The sequence below is a fragment of the Polistes canadensis genome, unplaced genomic scaffold, assembly GCF_001313835.1.
Source record: "Polistes canadensis isolate GaletaPanama2010 unplaced genomic scaffold, ASM131383v1 scaffold_38, whole genome shotgun sequence".
Classification (NCBI taxonomy): domain Eukaryota; kingdom Metazoa; phylum Arthropoda; class Insecta; order Hymenoptera; family Vespidae; genus Polistes; species Polistes canadensis.
Genome location: NW_014569585.1, coordinates 1 through 22,456, shown reverse-complemented (window position 1 = coordinate 22,456; position 22,456 = coordinate 1). Strand labels below are relative to the sequence as shown.

General features: G+C 32.3%; 1 protein-coding gene across 4 annotated transcripts in view; it reads right to left on the bottom strand.

The window, feature by feature from the left end:
• LOC106784682 overlaps positions 1–14,838 on the bottom strand; it is a 60,190-nt gene extending 45,352 nt beyond the window's left edge. For 3 of the 4 annotated variants that reach the window (XM_014744485.1, XM_014744489.1, XM_014744488.1), the window contains exon 1: positions 14,073–14,838. The gene's annotated coding sequence lies outside the window, so the exon portion shown is untranslated. Of the gene's footprint in view, positions 1–5,184; positions 5,201–14,072 lie in introns of those variants that run through there. The other variant, XM_014744487.1, reaches the window with a different exon arrangement.
• Between the last annotated feature and the right edge of the window lie 7,618 nt (positions 14,839–22,456).

Genomic DNA, 22,456 nt, shown 5'->3' with positions numbered 1-22,456 from the left:
TATCGTAAAAATGTCCGAAGCAAAAATTGAGGCATTATGAATCGTTGTAACGTGAATCCAAAAGAAAGGTTAAACAAAAAAAGAAACGAAACGAAACAAAACAAGAAATAAAAAAATAAAAAAAAGAGAGAAAGAGAGAATTGTTAGTTGAGGCTCTGCTAGTGTAATATGCGTCTAGATCATAAAGATAAATTGACAAGTTGTAACTCGAGCTTAGTGTCCTAAAAAAAAAACTTTGACAAATGTTTATAATGGATACTAGTACCTATATAGGGGTTTTCGTCTTTTTTATTTTATTTTATTTATTCTTTAGCGTAACAAATATTGGCATATCGTCGAAGAATTTGGGTCATTCGTGTGTGTATATGTTTCGTTCGACTGGAAATAAATTTATCTTTGAGACAAAATATTGTTTTTAACTTTTGACACTTAACATTACTCGCGTTGGCACTTCGATTTAAAAGTATGAGCTTGTAATAACGCGAAATATGGAAACGAAAGTGCAGAGTCAGAAAGAGAGAGAGAGAGTGAAAGAGAGAGGGGGTGGGGGGGGGTTAAAGAGAGAGATAGAAAACAAGATCGTAAATCTCTCGCCTCTATCGAGAAACAGTCCGGTAGGATGCATAAAACTTGAAAGCGCTAAAACATGAGCTCGTGTATGAGCAGTTAGTTCGCGTAACTTATGGCTTACGGTTTGAAACCAGGAAGAGTTTAGCGGTTGCTATCGAAATATCGTATGTCAACATTTCGAACGTCGTGTCGACATTTTGTTCCTCGATTTTTCAATGTTCTATTTTACCAAATATCTACCGTTTCATCAATAATTTCAAACACGTGCTTCTAACGTCCAACCTATTATTGCTCAATAAAAACGTGAATGACATGATATAATACATGCGTTTTTATATTTTGTATTCAATTATTTTTGTTTAAATAAAATTTACCATGATATATATATTTAGTATGCAGAAAATATAAAATAATAATATTAAAATATTTTATATTAACACGTTTTTAGTCACGTGTACCATTTTAAGTACACACGAAGTGATAATAAAACTTATAGTCGATTGCAACTTGTACAGGTAAGGATTGATTTATACAAAATATATTTTAAATATCATTAATTGTACACTTATGAACGCAATGACGAATGTATGTTTATAATTATGCATTATCATATTTAAAAATAATTTCTTTTCTGCGAGTACCTTATAACGAGAAATATTCTTGATTATAAATTAAGTGCACAAATGTACATTTTGAACAAAATAAAAAAAAAAAATGATGTGTATACAAAGGATGTTAGAAAAAGGCTTTTTCCATTTGGAACAGGTGTCATGATTTGTCGGATATACTTTTCTCCCAGCGCGTGTAAACGCGATCGTGTGTTCCCCCTTCAAACATCCTCGACAACGTCTCCCGAGTTCGACTCGACTCTACGTTTCTGTCAGCTTCTCTTATTCTTTCTTTGTTATGCTCAAGAGAACCGTCCTGAATTTTTTTCTTTGCAAAACCGAACAAACCAACGTTGCATTTTTTATAATTTTAGTGCGAAATTATTAAATGTCTATGAATATTTATCGATTTTCAATAAAATTTAGATCACCATAATATTATATTTAATACTATTTCCTTATTTTATTTTTCTATTTACTATTCAATAAGATCTAACAGTCTAAAAACATGTATACTAACATTTAGCAATTTAAAGTGTACACGTGATATTATATTTTATTATTATTTTACTATACCAAAGTAGAATGCTACTTGTTAACCGCAAGATAATACAAATTGTAATTCTTCCTTCTATGTAACGAGAAAAATATAATGATGAAAAAAGAAAACTTATAAATGCAAGGTGACATTTTTTATCATTTCTAGTAATATGATATACTTTTTTTTAGTCCCTTGTAGTATACTATACAATGCTGCACTACTTGTTAACCGCAAGATAATAATACAGCAAACATAAAAATGAACATTATTGTGTAGTGAGTTTACTGTACGACTCGAATCACAGCCTCTTAAACCGTAGTGCAACAGCTTGCTTCGATAACGAGCAACTACGACCAACCATTTCGCCAAATTACATTTTATAAAAGGAAAACGTATACGCGCGTGTGTAGGATATAAATATTTTCTTAAATCATCTCGAAAAGAACAAGAAAATGTAATCCAATTTTTTTCAATGTACAATTTTTAACTAACGAGTAAAAGGATCCTTGCGTATCTTCATACATTTATATATATATATATATTTTTAAAATAATATTCTGTTACAAACAAAAAAGACAAAGAAAAAAAAAGTACAAAATAATAAAAATAATATTCGAGAAAGGATTTTAACGAGAGAATAAAAATGAACCGACGACTATAATTTCAAAACGTGTACATACAAAATGCGATTATATGTAAGAAAAAAGAAAAACACACACAAGATAAAGTTACATTTCGCAAACTGAAACTCTAAAAATAAATGTTGTTGTACATTACCAATCACTTGCATTTGATTATCATACTACTTTCCAGTTTTACTATAACAATGTAAAAGAAGATTTACATTCAAAGTACTTATTTTAAAGTATCTTCCATGTTAGAACTTAGGTACTAACTCGCTGACTGTATGGAATAGCTTAACAAAAAAAAAAAAAAAAAGAAAAAATAGAAGAAGGAAAAGGAGAAGAAATATTGTATTTTAAACTCTGACAAACAATAAAGATTGTAATTTAAATCGACTTCGATAATCCCGCGTTAGGAAGTTTTCTATCGAACTGTATCCAAACTCCGGTATATTACATTGCTGCATTAGTGTTTTTTCTAAACAGTAATCAGATATTACATTTACATACCAACCGTTGAATAATAATATTCCCGTTTTTAATATCCGTAAACCGTGTCAAAAATGCAATCGTCAGACGAATTTCACTACTCCAAATTTATTCGGCCATATTTTTGTTTTGTTTTTTTTTTTTCGTTTTGTTTTGTTTACGAGGGAGCAAAAAAAAAACATTATTATGGAGATGAAAACGAGTTTTATCAAAAACTGTCAGAAAATAAAAAGGACAAATAAAAATAAAATATACCTGAATTTTTGTTTTTTGTCTTTTTTTTTATTTTTTTTTTGCGGGGGAATCGTGATTGGCTGGGAAGGGGCGGGTTGGAGGTTGGGGTTTGTGATCGAATCGGAGCTAAGGTTTTTAGAAAAATGGCGCTCAGTGAAAGCTTTTATAAGCGACGAGCGAATTATTCGAAAGCACGACGATTTTAAAAGCAGCAAATGGAAAACGAACGAGAACGGGCATGATGCATCACGATCGATCATGGCAACCGATCATTCGCTCGGTTAGCGGTCGTATCGGTATACATTATTTTCTATCCCCCTCTCCGTTCTCTCTCTCTCACTCTCTCTTTCTCTCCTATTCTCTCTGTTCAATAGTACGAGACTCTCACACTACTATTTCAACGTAACGTGTACCACGACCGGTCATCGAACGCTTTGTATCCTGACTCAATATCCATTATCAAGATGGATAAATGAATAGACAAGCTCCATTCGTACGGACTACCGGATACAACTCGTTTACTTTCAGGATTTCCTACAAATCCTTAATTACTAACAACGGTCTAATTAATATCGTTCCTAATAATGCGAAATTCATTAATATTTTCCAACTCTAAAGTGTATATTGGATCAATTAGATCGATCTAATTATAAAATCGTGATAATAAAGCAAATAACTTGACCTAAAGTATTTCGGATTTGTACAATAATTTTGATACTTAAAATAAATTAGAGTATAATATATTAAAATTAATTATTTTAATATTTATACTTAAGAATGTGTTAAGTCAATTAATATTGCGATTTCGTATTTAAGGAATTTCCACGAATTTTCGTTGTAATTTGAAATTTAAAAATATGAAATTAGCCTTACAAGTAATTAATATTACTATTTATAATTAATCGTGATATTTCGTATCAAGTAATAATACGTTGTAGAATGCAAAAAAATCCTTCGTTAAGAAATGACACGCTTGCGATATGATAAATCGGTTAAAGAAAGATGTGCGTATAGTTTGTAGAAAAGCTATGACACGATTTGTATCGTTGTTGCCAATTTCATTAGTTAAGCAAAATTTCTAATAAGGTCAGCTCGACGTCATAGAGACCCTTCCAACGAACAGATGTCCGGAATATGCTCCGACTTGTTAACGAAATTCTGACCAACTGTAATTGGAAACATCGTAGATTATATGTGCGCATGTATTATGTACGTGTTCGCTTTTCTACGTAACATCTGTTTAATTTTAATTTATTTTCCTCGACTCTATCAACTAACCAAGAAATATTTTTCTTTTTAGTCAAATATCCTATTTGAGTATCGTCCAATTATTTTTGACTTATTAAACCATAAAACGATTAACCCAAACAAATTAGATTCGTTGATTATTTTCTTAAACTATTTCAATGTTTTTTCTTTTACTGATTTCTTTCAATGAAACTCAAGCGCACGTGTATTTATTTATATGCCTATAAATGTGTTGAAGAACGCAGAAAAAAGAAAAATAATTTAGAATGTAGAAAAATAATTTGCAAATTTATTTGAAACGAAACAAATGCTAAATGCACATATTTTCTATTTTTGGTCGCAAAATTCGTTTTGCACGCTGATAGATATTTGTCTTTATACGGTAATCTATTATTAGCACTATTGACGTTTACTTGATGCCCGCATACACGTATTCCAGCAAAGTAATACTTATATATAACTTCGACGAAGCTTATAGTTCGATCTATTTCCAGTCGTACATCAGTATATCAACCTGTCATTTATCTACAATCTACACAACTATACGGTTATTTTCAAATCAAGTAACATTTTCATCTGCAACGTCTGATAATAATTTACAAGTATTGGCTATTTGTAAAATTTCAAATACAAGGCAATGAATTCTAACAAGAAAGAAAGAAAGAAAAAGAGAAATAAAGAAAGAGAAAGAGAACTAGCAAAAAATAAAAGAAATGAAATAGATGTTAAGCGAAGGTGAAAAAGTAAATGGTCCATGTGTAAAGTTGAAGGTAATGGCTGGTTAATGATATATAATATATAAGTACATATGTACATACATGTATACATACATAGATGAATACATGAATAAGAGGAATACACACATACATACATGTATATCGAGTTGGTTCCATTTAAGTTGCCACATAGGACGATACGCAGCGAGTAAAAGTACGCAAAGTCCCCGGGGACTCCCCGAAAATGGGGAAGCACTTTGGAGTGTGGCCGTAACGAGGTGGCACTGGGTGCTAACCACGGAATTAACCGAAACTCATCCCCAGCTATGCTAATGATCGTCCTGGTTAACTTCCTCTGTGGAACACAAAGTTCTACTCGGAAACTTTCCATTTGCTTTCTCTCTTTCTCTCTCTCTTTCCTTCTCTCTCTCTCTCTTTCTTTCTCGCATAGATTCTACCAAGTTGATCAGCTCTTATGATCACGATCGCGTTCTACCACGATTTCACATGATTCCAAATAAATATATATATATATATATATATATATATATCTATCTCTTTTGTTTTCTCATTTTATACATCTTACTTTATAATTCCTGAAAGGTTTTTGGTAATTACGATGATAGATCGATGTAAAATGTGTAATATTATATGTATGTATGAATTTGTGTGTGTGTGTGTTTGTGTGTATATGTGTGAGTTATTTTTATCTGAAAATATTAGTGAGATTATGAAATATTTATTGAACTGATTTCGGATGGTTTGTAGTGATAAGAGAATATGTATTACGAACACGGATTTAAAATATATCATTGAGATGACCCAGTTAAATTTATTTAATCTATTTACAAGATTTACCCCCTTCTTTGAAGGTAATTGCGTCAGATAAACGTGAATAGAAATTTGATGGATAATAAATATCACATAAATTGATTAAATTATTATATCGAACAGATAACATACTTAATTTATATGGGAAGCATTATTTTCGATGGATTCAGAAAAAAATTGTGAACTCTTGACGGAATGTAATCTGGTAAAGAAAAAATAAATTAATTGAGGAAGATAAAAGTAGAATCTTTTGTCATAAAAGTAAGAATAGGTCTAAACCCTAGTTGGGGGTTTATTTTCTTTTATGAGAATCAACGACCCGTTTCGTAATGGACCACTGAGGTATTTGCTATAGGATTGGTTTGCTGAGTTAGCAGGACATTGATCCAGTACCTGTAATAAGGTAAGCATCCTAGAATCGACGTTCAGACTTTGAGTAAATTCTGTGTACCAAGTTTCGCGAGACTTTGATAGATTTACATTTACTACTAGGGTGTACTCTGGTTGGGCATCTTGTTTCTTTAGGATGATCAGTTTCTCTAGTCAATCAATAAATGTTAATTTATCTTTATTATGACGTAAAAAGAGAAAAGTTATGTATTAACTTGACATAAAATATAATATATACGATCAATACGTAAACGTATTTATGCTAATCGTCAGAGTAACCGATAAGAATCTCCGATTTTGTATTCTTTTCCCAAGGGATTGGAAAAGTTCCGTAGGTAAGTATAATACTTAACGTATTGCACGTGCCATTTGTTCTGTATATATATAATATTTAAGATCTGAGGGGTGATAACGTCTTTTATGAGTAGTGACGTATCAACGTTTTATTATGCAAATGTATTATCGTTATTATCGTTTAACTCTGAGAACAAAAAGAAAAAGATTAGAAAAAAGTTTATGTCGTTAAGGAACAACATCAGGTTACATTATTATACTATTCAATTGCGTTTTTAATATTTTATTGATCGCTCATGACAGAAACTGAAAACTTGATAAGTATCAGATCACTTGAGCACGAACTCGTGACCAGAATCAGCTGCGTTTTTCTAAAAATTCACAATGAAAAATGTTTCTATTTCATTTCATAACCTTATCTAATCCGCATTAAAATTAAATATGTGTTTATGTTTTAAGGTAAATATGTGTTGCCAAAAAAAAGAAAGTAAAAGAATACGATTAATCGGATACCAGTCGTGGGCCAAACAGTTATAAAAAAACAAGAATAAAAATTAAATATCGGCCGATAGATACCTAGTTTTCGAGAAGACCGAAAATTTGATACCGGATGATAGTTATCAAGTAATACAAAAAATACTAAGAATCAAAAAAAAAACTGGTGTGTGTACTTATGTACGCACGTAAGAAGTTATACTTCTTTAGCGTACCAAAACGAACATAACCTCAATAACCTCAAAAGTAACTTCAATTATCTCGCGTACCAATATAATACTCTACATATGTCGAAAAGACGATAATATGATAAAATAAAATGAAGATATTAAATACCATTGATAAAGGTTTTATTTAAAATATGTACAATCTAATTTATTTATATTTACGAATTACTTCAAGACGTAAATTTGAAATCGATTTGCCCGCGTATCGTAAATATCGACAACTTCGTGGTGTCAATTTTTCGGTCGCATCTAAATTCACTTTCCAAAACGTGCGCCAAAACAAGAATAACTTCAAAAAAAAAATAAAAGAATATTTTAAAGTAAGAAATAAATTCTTCTAGTTTATAAAACGTCTCCACAAATGTTGAAAATCTTTTGGAAAAGTAATCGAATCCCGAGTTTCTTTCTTAAATCGAAGAGTGTTATAGATAGGACATAGTTCTCCCAGTGGTTTTGGGGTGTCGGTCAGTGAGTGACTGTGGAAGATAACCCTGGAGGATACCGTATGCGGTATACGATCTATCTGCGTTCTATCGTACGATCAAGGATATATCCTTATTTTCTTTTTGAAAGAAATTTCTCCTTCTGGCATGGTTCAACTAGGTTAGTTAGATAGATAGATAAATATAGATAGATAGATATAGAATTTAGTTCTTTGGATTAGCAGGTATCTAGTTATCTAGATATCTAACAAGTAAGCTAGTAAGCAAGCTAGCTAGCTAGCTGGCTGGCTGGCTGGTTGGTTGGTTGGTTGGTTGGTTCGCGGTTCTCAAGAGAAGTGCGAAACTCGAGAAAATGGAATATTCCAGTTCGTGGGTTATTGGACAAATGAGAAGAGGATTCCTTCTCCTTGGTCGGAAACGACAAGTTAGTACAGCAACTTGCTTCTGGGGACTGCGGCACGCATACTTGAGGTGGATTCTCAACAACTTGTGAAAATGGATGGAGGAAGTGTTGAAGCTTTGGTTATTCTCCTTATTCTCTCTCTCTCTCTCTTTCTCTTTCTCTCTCTCTCTCTCTCTTTACCACCCTTTTATCAAAGATGAGTTAAAAGAATATACATTAAATATCAACGAATTATATCACTGATTTATCAGTTTCTTATCTTAACGATACGTCATTCAAACGCGATTCTAACGACCCATTGAAATATTACGAATAAATTTGCATTAACGTGAGAAATCCTTCAAAATAATAATAATAATAATAATCCTCTTTTTGAATTCTACCGGAAAAAAAAAATAAAAAAAAAAAATAAAACGAAAATTCTTTTCGAATATTCATCGAATTAACTTTACGGAAACATAGGGCTGGATAAAGGAACGCAATTCGGAGCGCAGATGTCGAGACGACGTTGAAAAGTCGAGTGTGCGATTCTTCCCGAACACGGTCGCGACTCTTTACGACTTTCCGTTGAAAAACTTGCATTTCTTTTGCACCAGGGAGGGTGGAAGTAAGAAAAAGAAAAGAAAAGAAAGGGTAACGTGGGGTCTTGCTGAAGGGTTGAGGGGAAACTAGACGACTCAGAAGAAGAAGAAGAAAAAGAAGAAGAAGACAGAAATAAAAAAAAAACACTTTCTCTCTCTCTCTCTGAGTCTTCGTCCGGAGTTTTATTCAAATTTTCCATGGTCGAGTTCTCCTCTAACAGTGGTCGCCACGTTCTAAACCCCCCTCTTCCCTCTCCCACTCTCCCTCCCACCCACCACCGACTGCCCGTTTCGGGGAGAGAAAAAGTAATGCGAGCAAGATCCACAAGATTTCCGCAGACCTTCCATGTTTTGTTTCCCAAACTCTATTTTTTTTCTTCCCCTCTTTCTTCCTTCCTTATTTTTTTCTTCTTCTTTTCTTTTCTTTCGAAACTCCGACTTACCGAGTTTTCCTCGTATTCCTATTCGCTGAGAAAACTGCTAGCGATCCCAAAATTCAAGGATTCGACGCAGATGTGACTGGAATTTTACCTTCTTTCCGTTGTGTAACTGTTATTTTTTTTCCCTTTATTTTTTCTTTTTTTTTTATCTTCTTCTCTTTTAGTTCATTTCTATTATTCCACTTATGTAATTTATACTTTTTTACTTTTACTCTTTTTATTTCTTTTTTTTTTTTTTTATATAAAATTAACACTTTACGTATGATATCAAAAAATTGGTTGGGAACAAAATAATATCTCAGATAGGATGATATATTTAATTTATGTATTTTCATTGTCTGATTTATTATCATATCTTTACACGATGTATGATATTATTAAGAATTTTGTATTTATAATTTATATCGAGAAATACACTCTTTTGAAAAAAGAAAAACAATTGTCTCAAGATGAGTATTTAAATACTTCAAATATTATTATATTTAATATATCAAGTAGTTTAACAATAATAATCAAAACATTTATCCGTACAGTGAAGAATAATTAATCTAGTATACGTAATAGTTGTCTATTGTTAGAATAGTATCGAAGAGAATAGTTGCCTTTTAAATGATGAAAATAGCAATTGCATGGAGTAGTAAGGGAATTCAGTGTTGTAATTAAATTCCAAGGAAGACGGACAGAGAGAGAATTAAGCTGTTTACTTTGCGTTTCTCGTTTCCGTGACGGAACGAACGATAGCGCTAGAAGGGATTACTCGGTCGATGATAGTTGTTGAACGTTCGTTACTCGAACGAAGAAACGAATGAATGAATGAACGAATGAATGAACGAACTAACTAATCAACGAACGAATGAACGAATCAGTGAATGACCGAAAGAATATCCAACGGAAATTGACGATGAGGAAGATACATGAAGGGTTTAGAAAAGCCATTTATTTATTTTACCTTTAGTTTTGTTCCGCTTTTATACTCAACGATAAACCGATTTCCATTATATTATATTTCTTTTATCTTTTCTTTGTTTAATGAAACTTTGCATCATTGTTCAAGTAACATGAGCATATACAAGGTGAATCATTTAATACAAGCCATTTAAATAATTTGATTGTTATCGTTGATAGACAAAAAGAAATATATATATATGTTATACGCGAAAAACATCCTTTAAATTCCACTCTTATCTAAAAGTTGAACGATATCTCACATAGAATATTTCTCATGTAAATGTCGTCAAGTGATTTCACGTAACATTGTACGTGAAATTTGCACACGTTGCATTTGCATTTGCATGTTGACGAATGTTTCCGCACGTTACTTACATGAAGATATACATATATATAATATATATACATATATATTATGTGTGTGTGTGTGTGCATGTATGTACTATATATTATACATATGCACCGAGTAATAGTTTCTTCCTCCTATCTCTTTCCTGTTTGTAAATTCAAATGAGACGAAAATTCATAGATATTAAAAATATTTATTCCTTCTCGGACGATTTACATTTTTTCTCTTTCATTCTCTTTCACTTTCGAATTCAATGAATTTATTTAAGAAAGTTTTGTCAACGACTTTTTAACAAGATTTGGTGATAGAGACAAAAAAGAAGAAAGAGAGGAAAAGGAAGAAGGAAAGAAAGAAAGAGAGAGAAAGAGAGATGTACAAAAGTTAGACATTCTTTTTGTATAAAAAAGAAAAAAAAAGTTGTTTCAAAATGAGAGCTTTCGAGGCCATTAGTATTGCCCCCCCATAGTAGAGAATTTCTGCGTTAGGGAAACCTAGTCACGTAGTGAACGTCCGACGGTTATTAAATCGAACGACACTTTCGGGTCAAATCATTTATTTTTTCGTGAGAGTCTTTTTTCTTTGTCGAGTAATGTAGAATGGTTAGGGGGATGGGGATCGATCGTTATGAAATTTATAACGGAAACATGAGTTCGTGTTGATATTAAGCGCTAACATTGTTAACAAAATAACATGAATGATGTTTCCTGAAGAAATAGTCCTATACGAATGAACAAAATAAAAATAAATAAAAAAGAAAAAAATATATTAGGATGTCAAATAAAAAAAAGAAAATGAATATGTATATCGTTTACTTAAATATAAAATATTGAAAAAGTATTGTAAGATTAACGAAATATTTTCTAGACCCCCTCGTCATTTGTTTAGATATAAAATATTACATTTTTCTTGCGGTACCACACAATTATCGTGGATAACAAGTTTATATTTATCAAGGTGCATGAAAAAAATTGAAAATTTTGAAGAAAAACATAATAGAAGCTTTACGAATGAACTTTGCATTATTTGTTGTTTAACCCAACTGAATAAAAAAAGAGAGAAAAAGAAAGAAAAAAGAAAAACGTAATAAAATACAACTAATCTAGTCGTGAATTGTTAGAACGATAAGTAGTAGTATTCATTTAGTTACAATAAACGTAACGCAGGACTAAACTTTATGACCGGAAATGTACAATGAATGTCTAATTAAAAGTGCAGCAGTAAGTCGAGATAATTAGACGTGAAAGTAGTAGTAGTAGTAGTAGTAGCAGTCGTAGTCGTAGGACGAGGAGAAAGACGAGGAAGAGAAGGAGGAAAAAGAGGAGACAAGATGGTAGGAAAATCGAGTCGAACAGTAAGCTTTCTTTTACCCCGTTTCGACTACACGAAACTCGTTACGATTTCTACGGCAGTTAACTCGTTGATTACTATAACGATTAAAAATCTACAAGTAAAGTTCTTGATTGCACTCTCTTTTTCTCCTACTTTTCCAGTAGTATCCCCTCCCCCTCCCCTCCCCCTCTCTCTCCCTCTCCTCCACCTTTCGACCCCCTAATCCTTTCGTTAGTGTAACGAGGTAGGTACTTTCGACATTATTTTCTACGAAAATGTACCACTGGCCCATGCGTAATTGGATTCCCCATTATTTTTCGCGAGAACATCGAGTTCGTTGCATTTGCCGTTGCATTTGCAGTTGCAGTAGAAGTAAAAATGGTACAATGGTAGTAACGCGTTGCTACTAGAAAGATATTTTCTTCTTGGCTCTCGAATGTCCCGTGGCACGTATCGTACTACCGAAAGTCGTTAAAAAAAAAATTCCCACGTTAATCTTCGATTTTACAACTTACCCATCGTTCCGATAGTATATCGAACTTGGTGAAAAAAATTGCCTCATATTTTATTCGGTAAATTACTTTATAATCGCATACCTCTGGTCGTACTACTAATTGGATTTGTCAATAATATTTAAGTAGATTTGTGAGAATAGTGATATATTATTGAGTAATTAAATTATGTTCCCAGTATCGATAAGGATTGTGAAAAGTTCGTTCAATACGTTTTTTCATTTGGTAATTTTGATTTCAAAGATACAAAAGAACTCTGATCGATTAATAAATGAACAAATTGATGAATTGTTTGACACAATTATGCACGTTAACAGTTATGACATGAATAATGAATTAAACGTCAATCAGAAAAATGTTTTTAATAATTTAGAAATGGTCGTATATAAAATATGAAAGAAAAAAAAACCTTTTTTCATTTTTGCATTAAAATACAAAGACAATTTTTACCTGACACAATATATAAATGTCTCTGTGTATGCGTGTTTGTATATCTTGACGTCTTTATCCACGAAAGTAAGAACGTTTTTGATAGCTTCCAGCAACCTGAGGCAAGCATGACTACCTAAAATCTTTTTTTCTTTTTTTTCGTTTTTTTTCACGAGCAGTAATAAATCTGCATACGTTAACTCCCGTGGTTGTAACTCGTATTTGTGTTAGTATTTGTACTTGCGATTCTTGTTCGAGGCTCGTGACTCGTTTCAAAGAAATTTGTCACGGGGGTTCTTTCATTTTGCTTTTCACGTCACGCCGAAAGAATCTCCACCCTTTTCGAACCCGTATTTGCTTTTTAGAGATCAATAATTTCCCATCTTTCTCTCCCTTTTTCTGCTTCTATTTCTCATTCCATTTAGGTATACTCGAACACTTCATTTTTCTTCTTGGCCACACAGTGCCTGAGCAACCAATCCTGTGTGCCCTTACGTGCCAGAGAGGATTCTAAACGTCTTTTAAAAGGGGAGAATGAAAAATCCATAACTCAACTTCTAACGTCGAAGTCCAATCCCTCTATCTCTTTCTCTCTTTTTCTTTCTCTCTCATTCTCTTTCTACTTGAAGAACTAAAGTTTCTTTTGATGCTTTCGAACTACTTTTATTGAGACGACAGGATTTTCGATCTTTTCAAATTACCAAACATTCTAATTTAGCAATATTTTGAAAACTTTAATACTAAGAAAGATTTAAATTACTTTTTGATTAATTTGTAATATAATTCAAATTATACAATCAAATTATAAATCTATATAATCTATAAATAATTGTAATTTTATCTTTTAATAAAATTTAACTTCCCCAAATGTCAAAAAAAAAAGAAGATATTAAATCAAATGTTTACCTAAAAGTAAGTATACATTTTTACACGAAATAAAATTTTCGATAACTATTCAAAAATTTAACTTTCGATCTATAAAATATTATAAATGACTATAATTAATCTAAGAAAAATTTTCGACCCTTAAATGCTAAACTTTCTTCTCCCTTTTTTTCATTCTTTTCGTCTTCTTTTTTTTTTACCCCAACCATACTTCGAGTTATTACACACCAATAAGGGTAAGTTATCGATCGTTCTTAAGAATTATAATAAAAAGTGTCGAGTACACGAAAAGTGGTTTAACTTAACTCTCAAGTTTATTTTCCTTTTTTTTCTTTCTTTCTTTCTTTCTTGTCTTTTCATTTTTCCTTTCGTTTCAAGTGAGATCTCAGAGAATGAATTAAAGTGACTCAAGTAAGTAAAGTTATTTTTTATTATATATATATATTTTAAGTACGTACTCGTTTATCGAGTATACTTGATCGCTTACCTTTCTTACAAGTGCTTCCTTTTGTATTGTATCAATAATTTCTTCCAAGATTGTTCCTTGTTACTGTTCTTCTTGTTGATATTACAATTTGTTTCTTCTCGTTTGATGTTTTCGTTTAAATTTTGACGAATATAAAGTATAAACGCTTTAATTTATATTACGCTTTACATATAATGATGATGATAATAATAATATTAGTAATAATAATAATAATAATAATAATAATAATTAAAGCACGATCTAATTTGGTTAAACTATTATTACAATATTTTAAAATAGATAGATGCGAGCGAGTGAGAAAGTGATAGAGTGGGAGTGCGTGTGTGAAAGAGAGAGAGAGAGAGAGAGAGAGAGAGAGGGAGGGAGGGAAGGAGAGAGAAAGAGAGAGAGAGAGAGTTCACGTTAATTATTTAACACGCGTCAGCGAATATTACCAACGCACTTGAAATTACTCAACCGTATTTCGTTACGAAATGATTAATCTATTACCGAAAGAGTTAATTACAGTATATTTGCTACTAAGTACAGCTCGGCCAGGTCATACTGAAAGAGAAAATTTACTACAACTTGGACAAATATTTCTTAATATATACTTTATAATACGGAACAACGATAAATATTTCGTTACCAAAAAAGAAAAGAAGAAAAAATAAACAAATCAATATACAATCAGAAATTTAAAAAGATAGTAGTATCACGTGAAAATAGTAACACGTAAGACAAATTTATAATAAACAAAGCGAGACTCTCGATTTCAAAAGAGAGAGAGAGAGAGGATAAAGAAGAAAATAATATTTTTCTTAACAAAAAAAGAAAACGAATATTAACAATAAATAATAAAATTAATTAGAAATAAAAAGAAGAGATAAAATCTAGAAAGAAGAAGAAGAAGAAGAAGAAAAATAGGAAAAAGAAAAAAAAGTAAACAACGTTTTATCTACACAAAATAACATATAATAATTATTGATGAAATTAAAACAAACAATTTGCATGTTTTTTATTTGTCTGTTTTTTTTTCTAGGGATTAGAAATATGTATTAAATAATACATATATTATTATAAGAAAAAGTATATAGTTTATCGATCGTAATACGATTGTGTTATGAGGTATAGGGGGGTGGGGTGGGGAGGGAGAGGGAGATACGCGTGAGAAAGAAAGTTAGTAGTCGAGTAATGGATTTTTCGATACTCCACATGGAAAACGAAACGAAGTGAAGCGAAGCCGCGCGTATCGGGTTCGCTCGAAGACTGAGGGGATTCCTTTCCTATTTTCCGACGCCTGCGCCCCACTAAATACCAATCCCAAGTTACGGCCCTGACGCGCATATCCCGCGCTTTTCCTTCTCCCTCTCACCCTGTCTTTCTTCCACGGTCTCTCTCTCTCTATCTCGTATTTTATCTGTATCTTTGTCTGTCACTTCATCTCTTTTATCATCTTTTTCTTCTTTCTTTCATTCTTCCTTTCTTTCTATTCTCTTCTATTCTCACGTTAAACTATTTCAAAAAGAGCCTTCTTCTTCTCTTTCGGTATCTCTTGCGCGTTTTCTCTAACGGATTGGCAGTGAAATCGGTGGGTCAGCATTTTTTCACACAGGTTCCCAACCAACGGATTAAAAGCTTCCTCGGTTGCGACAAGAGTCAGCATCTTTTTCTAACCAATATTTCACGCCATTAAACACCATTTCTCTGCAATTAAGATTCGAAAATTTTTTACAGATAGAGGGAACAAGAGAGTACGAAAGATAATTTATTTTCTTTCTTTTTTCTTTTGGTTTTAATTCGCTTTGTCCCCCATATTTCTTTTTGCTTCTTCTTTTTCTGTTTTCTTTTTTTGCAAACTCCACGCCTACGTTCTGATTTAGAGAATGACGGGTTTTTCTGTTTGTTTTTTTCTTTTTTTCAGTAAAAAATGAAGTAACGATCTACGATAGAGAACACCTTGGAAACGTTTTCCTTTGATTCTACATTACGTTTCCTTTTAATCATTGTTGGACTTATAAAAAGTTCTCTCTCTCTCTTAATCATTAATTCCTATATACGTAAATTCTGATTTCGAATGACATTTTTTACATCCAAAAATGGAGTAAAGAACATGAGAGGAAAAAGTTAGGTAACATTTACTTGTATTTCTATTTTCATTTGTTTCTTTCCTGTATTTCCTTTAATCATTGCTGGACTGACAAAAAGTTCTATCTCTTTCTCTCTCTCTCTTATTCATTAATTCCTATACCTAAATTCTGATTTCGAATGACATTTTTTACATTCAAAAATAGAGAGTATGGATATACGAAGAAAATCTAGGTAACATTTACTTTTATTTCGATTTTCATTTGCCTTTTCGCTGTATTTCCTTTAATTATTGTTAGACTGATAAAAAGTTTTCTATCTCTCTCTCCCTCTCTTTCTCTTCCTTACTCATTAATTTTTATGCTTAAATCCTGATTTCGCATAGCATTTATTACATTCAACTATCACCCTAAAAAACGAAGTAAAAGAACACGAAGAACATCCTAAGAGAATTTGTTCTATTTCTGTTCTATTAAATTCCCTTTTCTCATAGTCATTAATTAAATTTTTGAATGAAATTCTGTACATCCCAACATTTACCCCGAAACAAAACTGAGAAAAAAAAAAAAAAAGAACTAAACGATTCTCGTATTTCTATTCCGTCCTTCTTTTTCTGACCACAAACTTCCCTCTAATTTGTCTAAAGTGAAAAAAGAAAAAAGAAAATGAGAGAAAGAAAAGAAAGAAAAGAAAAAGAAAAGAAAAAGAAAAGAAAAAAATTAAGAAATAGAAAAACCAAATGCATTTTTAACCGACCGTAGAAAACTTTCTCGTCGACTTTGTAATTTAAAAGAGAAGAAACAAAATGAAACAAAAGGAACAAAGAAATTCTTATTTTCGGCGAATGATGCGTAAGTATTTTTCTCGCATCCAAGGATGTAATATTTTTTTCGCATTCTTTTGACCCCTGAACTAACGTTCCTTTTTTTTTCGAGGACAGTGATACGCATATATACTTGGACGCGTTTACACACGTATTGCATAAATGCACACACACACAACCACCCGGCCACTCACCCATCCACACACACACTCACAAATACACCCACACCCACACCTACACATACACCACACTCACGCCCACACATCACCCACACTCACGCTCGCACACATACACACACACACACACGTATATACATAGGTATACACGATGGAGAATTCTTTACGCCATTTTCTTGGAATTCTTCTTAATGCCCTTCGATCCGACTGTTTTTATTCTATTTTACTCATCCCTTTTCTTCTACTCTCTCACTGGGCAGTTCGCTCGACCTTTCATCGGCTCGCCAGGGTAAATGCATTCTCCCGTTACCGAGGTGCACCTAACTTATTCTTCTTCTTCTTCTTCTTCTTCTTCTTCTTCTTCTTCTACTTCTTCTTCCTTCGGCTACTTCATTCTTCCGCTCCACTTTTACTTCTCCGTAAAAACGTTGGACTTTTCTGGAAAGGCAAGCAAGCAAGCAAGCAAGCAAGCAAGGAAGCAAGCAGGCTTACCAACGTGATCTTTCTCTCCCTCTCTCTCTCTTTCTTTCTTTGTTTCTCTTTCTATCATACTCACTCTTTTACGAACGAGACAAAGAAATACTATTTGAAAAGCTGACAAACGAGATCTTCTCTTTTAAAGTAACAACGACGAATAGTATGACTTCGTTTTATCCGATTTAACGTCTTCTTTTCCAGCTTCTTCGATAACTTCATCTTAAGTTACTTTTTGTTGTTGTTATATTTTCTTGATATTTAATAGATATCCAACATTATGAAATAATATTGGTTTATGTGTATATCTTAAATTAGCAATTTATTTTCATTAATTTCTTAATTTCTTCATTTCTATATATGATATGATCTTCATTTTTATATATGATGATTAATTAGAATGCAAAGAAATATTATTTTTTTAATTCTGACTCATATAGGATCTTTTATTTTAATTTAACAATTGAATATCTCTTTTTCACTGTATTCTTGTGGGTTTATTAAATAATTAATTATTAAATAATATGAGAAAAAATATTGGTATACGCGTACGCGCGCGTTTCGTGTCGACAATTTATTTTCATTAATTTACTCTTAATCGTTTCATTTTTATATTATATTTGATGATGAAAAGAAAAACAGAGAGGATCATTTATTTTGAAAATATATCGAAATAATTATTATCGATTCGGCTATTTGGTAATTTTTTTTTTCTATTATGTTGATAATTATTAAGGAATGTGGAGTAGTGTGGTGCGATCACATATATATTGCAAAGTAGCAATTAATGTCGTCACTTAGCTAAACCGTTCTCGTTGTAAGGTGTGATGCCTATTCTACACGAATTACGCTTGCAACGATTTAATTGGGTTAGAGCCGAAGCCGCCTTCCGGTTACTACGATAGGGGTAATCGCATCGACCCAACTCAAGGATCAGTGGTATTACTTTACATCTTAAGTTAATCACTCTGCTCGAGATAGAATATTCTACGTTCTAAGTTAGTTACTAAGTTTGGCCCAACGTTCACGATAACTTGTCAAATTTAAAAAGTCAATCTGTCTATCAGATCTATCAATAGATTTATTTTTCTATGAATATTCAATATTTTCGTATCGGAAATCTAAACGAATATTGTCATAAAAAATAATAAGTAATAATTTTCTCTGTTAAATAATTATTACGGGAATAATCATTTTTCAATTTAAATATAATTGAAATGTCAATCCGTGAATCTTCATATCAAACATCGGGACACCGCGCTGTGGTTTAAAAATAATATTTTTTCTTTTTTTTCCTCTAATGGAGACATTTCAAGAGACACAAAATTTGAAAGGTTAGATAATTTTGATATTACTAGTACGAAAGGAATCGATCAAAGCTGAACACTTCAGTCGAATATTGCTGATGGTTCTTTTTATGGATAGATTCTTTCGAAGACACTCGTTGTCATCTCCTTTCTAAAAATGCGGGTGAATAATGAAGTGACAACTGAATGGACAAGATGTCTCTTAGGAAAGGGATGGTCCCGTATTAGAAATTTGACGAGTGGAAAAAGCCGTCAAAAGTTTTTTTCCCTTTCGAAAATATGACACGAACATGATGACGATCATTCTCTGAGTCAATGTGAAATTCTGTTACGCGATATTTTAATAGAATAATGTTCGTTTCAAGTATTACATTATACTAAGTATTTTTTTATCATGGTTTTAGTAATTTTTAAAATATTAAGTTACCTAAAGAAACAAAAAAATGGTTAACATGGTTTAAATAAAATAATGAATTTTCTCGTGTATTAAGTTTTTTCATTTCTATGTAAAATTTATCGAAAAATATTTCACACGAGAGAGAGAGAGAGAAAAAGAGAGAGAGATGAGTTCTCATAATGTATTTTATTCAAGACCAATGAATTCATGAACAACGAAGGGTTAAACAATAATAGAAAGATTTCTAGTTAAAAACTCATCAAGTGGAAAACAATTATCGTTGAACAATATTCTTGTCCTCGGAGGAATTCGTTTCGAGTAACAAGTAGCTTCCTTCCATCCTTAACAATGATGAGTTATATAAGAATAGAATTGGACAATAGTTATTTTTGCAAAGATTTTCCATATAAAACAACAAGTTTTAACAATACATGACTGTTTTGTTTTGAATGCTATAATTATTTTCACCACGTAAAACGAAGAATGGTAATTAAAGAAAGAATAGGAAGGAAGAGATGAGAAGAAAAGAAAGAAAGTAATCCAAAAGATAGAAAGATAAATAGAACCAAATGAAATAATCGTTTTATGATTATTGTGGAAAAGAAGAATAGAATCGAGACTAGGTAAGTAACGATTGAGTCAGCGAATACGTTTCTTTCGGTGCAAAAGGGAAACGAAGATCGTAGAGGATTTTGAAGTTTCTTGTCGGTTAATGAACGCAAAGGGCAAAAGAAGAACTTGACTAACTAACGAACAAACGAACGTGAACGAACGAGAACGAAGGAACGAACAAATGTTCAGTTAGTGAACTTCTCTCTTTTCCTTAAGTTTCAAAGTAATCAACTTTTCATGAGAATTTTAAATACTTCGGAAAATGGTTTTTACACTTTTTTTCCAGATTTTGCAAGAAACGTTGCAAAAGCAATGGCACGATGTGATCAATTAATATTAATATTAATAAAAACAGCCATTTTTTTGTATTCATATTATGAATATTAAACTCATTAGTTAATCTGCCAATGAAAAAAAATACTCTAGATATTAACGAATAGCATATATTCGTATAGGTATTTTATTCTTACTGATAACACAAGCTTTATGGAAACGTATCTTTACGGATGGTCATAAATCTAAATTATCTGGGATCGCTTAATACACGAGGTGGAAAGTCAAACAAAACAAAACAAAGCGAGACAAAAAATAAAAATATAGAAAGCTAAACAAACATATAAAAATGCAAAGCAAAAAACAACAAGATAATATAGACCAGGAATATTCGCGGCAACTTTATAACATACCCCTGGTATCCATTTTTAAATCCGCACGCTTGATACGTATAAACCCAGGAAAAGTTAGTTACGAAAAGAAATATAACCGTCCTATAAATTTTGATCTAACTATAATAAAATGGAACGCGTCATTTAAAAGGGTAACACATTTTACGCTAATATTTCATATATATATATATCTACATATATATATATATACATATAAAATGTTATTTTTTCTTCTGAGTCCATTGCTAAAAAAGAAAGAGAAAGAGGACATGGAAAAGTGTCCATTACATGTCAGATATAAAACGTTACCACTTTAAAATCGACGTCGCATTTATTGACAGGTAACATGCAAACTCTATTTCGAATCTAATGTGTGTTCATGTATTGTTAACGAACTACCTAAATGCATACATATGTTTACACATATACACATATATGTATATATACATATATATATATTGGGGGACATAATTTAGTTCGGTGTGAGAATCGCTAGTTCTATGCAATGAAACGAAATAAATAAGAGTGCCAACGACTCGAACGCGACTACTAGAGATACACGCACACACACACACACACACACAAAAACACATACAACGAACTATATTATTTTCTCTCTTTCTCTCTTATCCACTATACAACTATAGAAACGTATTCGAGTCTATGTGTAAGGTTTGCGTGCATGCCACGAAGAGTCGGTATGCCGGCACGAGACGAAATGGAATTTCTGTCGGTTGGCTCAGATAAACAGCCGCAATTTCGTTCGTGCGACAGAAACCACCTCGAAAAGCGTCACCAAGCAATGCTTCCTAGTCGAGTACTTCCTTCTCCTTCCAAATCTACCCCACCCATCCCTCTTCTCTTGCTTTTATAACTCTCCTTCTCTCTTTTTCATTTTTTATTCTTTTTTTCTCTTTATCCTCCATCCACTTCTACACTGTCTCTTCTTATCTCTATCTTTCTCTCTCTCTCTCTCTCTCTCTCTCTCTCTCTCTCTTTCCATTCATTTTTCTTCCTTTTTCTTTCATTTGAAATTTCTACTACGATTTACATCCAAGAGGAAAACACCGTCACTGGGATATACCAAATGTTTCTTCTTTCTCCCACTAACGCTTCCTTTTCTTTTCGTTGATCTACCTCCGCATGCACGTTTGCATTCTTTCAATCGACCCTACCCCCACCCCCTCCCCCCCGTTCTCTCCTACCCCCGTATCTTTATAGACCCTACAAACCTTTCTCTCCATACTTGCACACCCCATCCTTTCTTCCAACTTCCAAATGACTTCGGAAGTGTGATCCCATCGTCTTCGATATGCGAGGATCTCGATACAATCCTCTTCTTCTGAACCACTACCGCCACCATAACCGCGCCCCCTCCCCCTCCCCTACCCCCCTCCTGCCCGTTATTCAGTCTGACTATGCGGATTCAAGCGAGTGCAACGACGCGAAAGTTGACTCGAGACTAACGTTTCTCACTAGAGTTACGAGTTTTCCTATGTATCTTTCTTGTATGTTCATAGATCTTTTTATTCTTTACCACGACTTTACACGAATAGAAATTCTTCTTAAGGTTTTCTAACTTATGGGATGCGATAGTTTTATCGAAGATGTTGCTATTTGTTAGAAAACTTTAAACGACATTCGAAAAAAGTCCAAATTTTGTATTCACCAACAATTTAACATTTTGATCTTCTTAAAATAACATTGATTTTGCAATTTGTATGATCTATGAAATAAAATTTTGACGAGATAAATCTTATTCTTTTCTTTTTCTTCTTTTTTCTTTTTCTGAATCTTATAAGATTATAAAAATATGTGTTGCGTATCCCACGCAACGAGTGAGTAGGGCGAAGCACCTAGGCG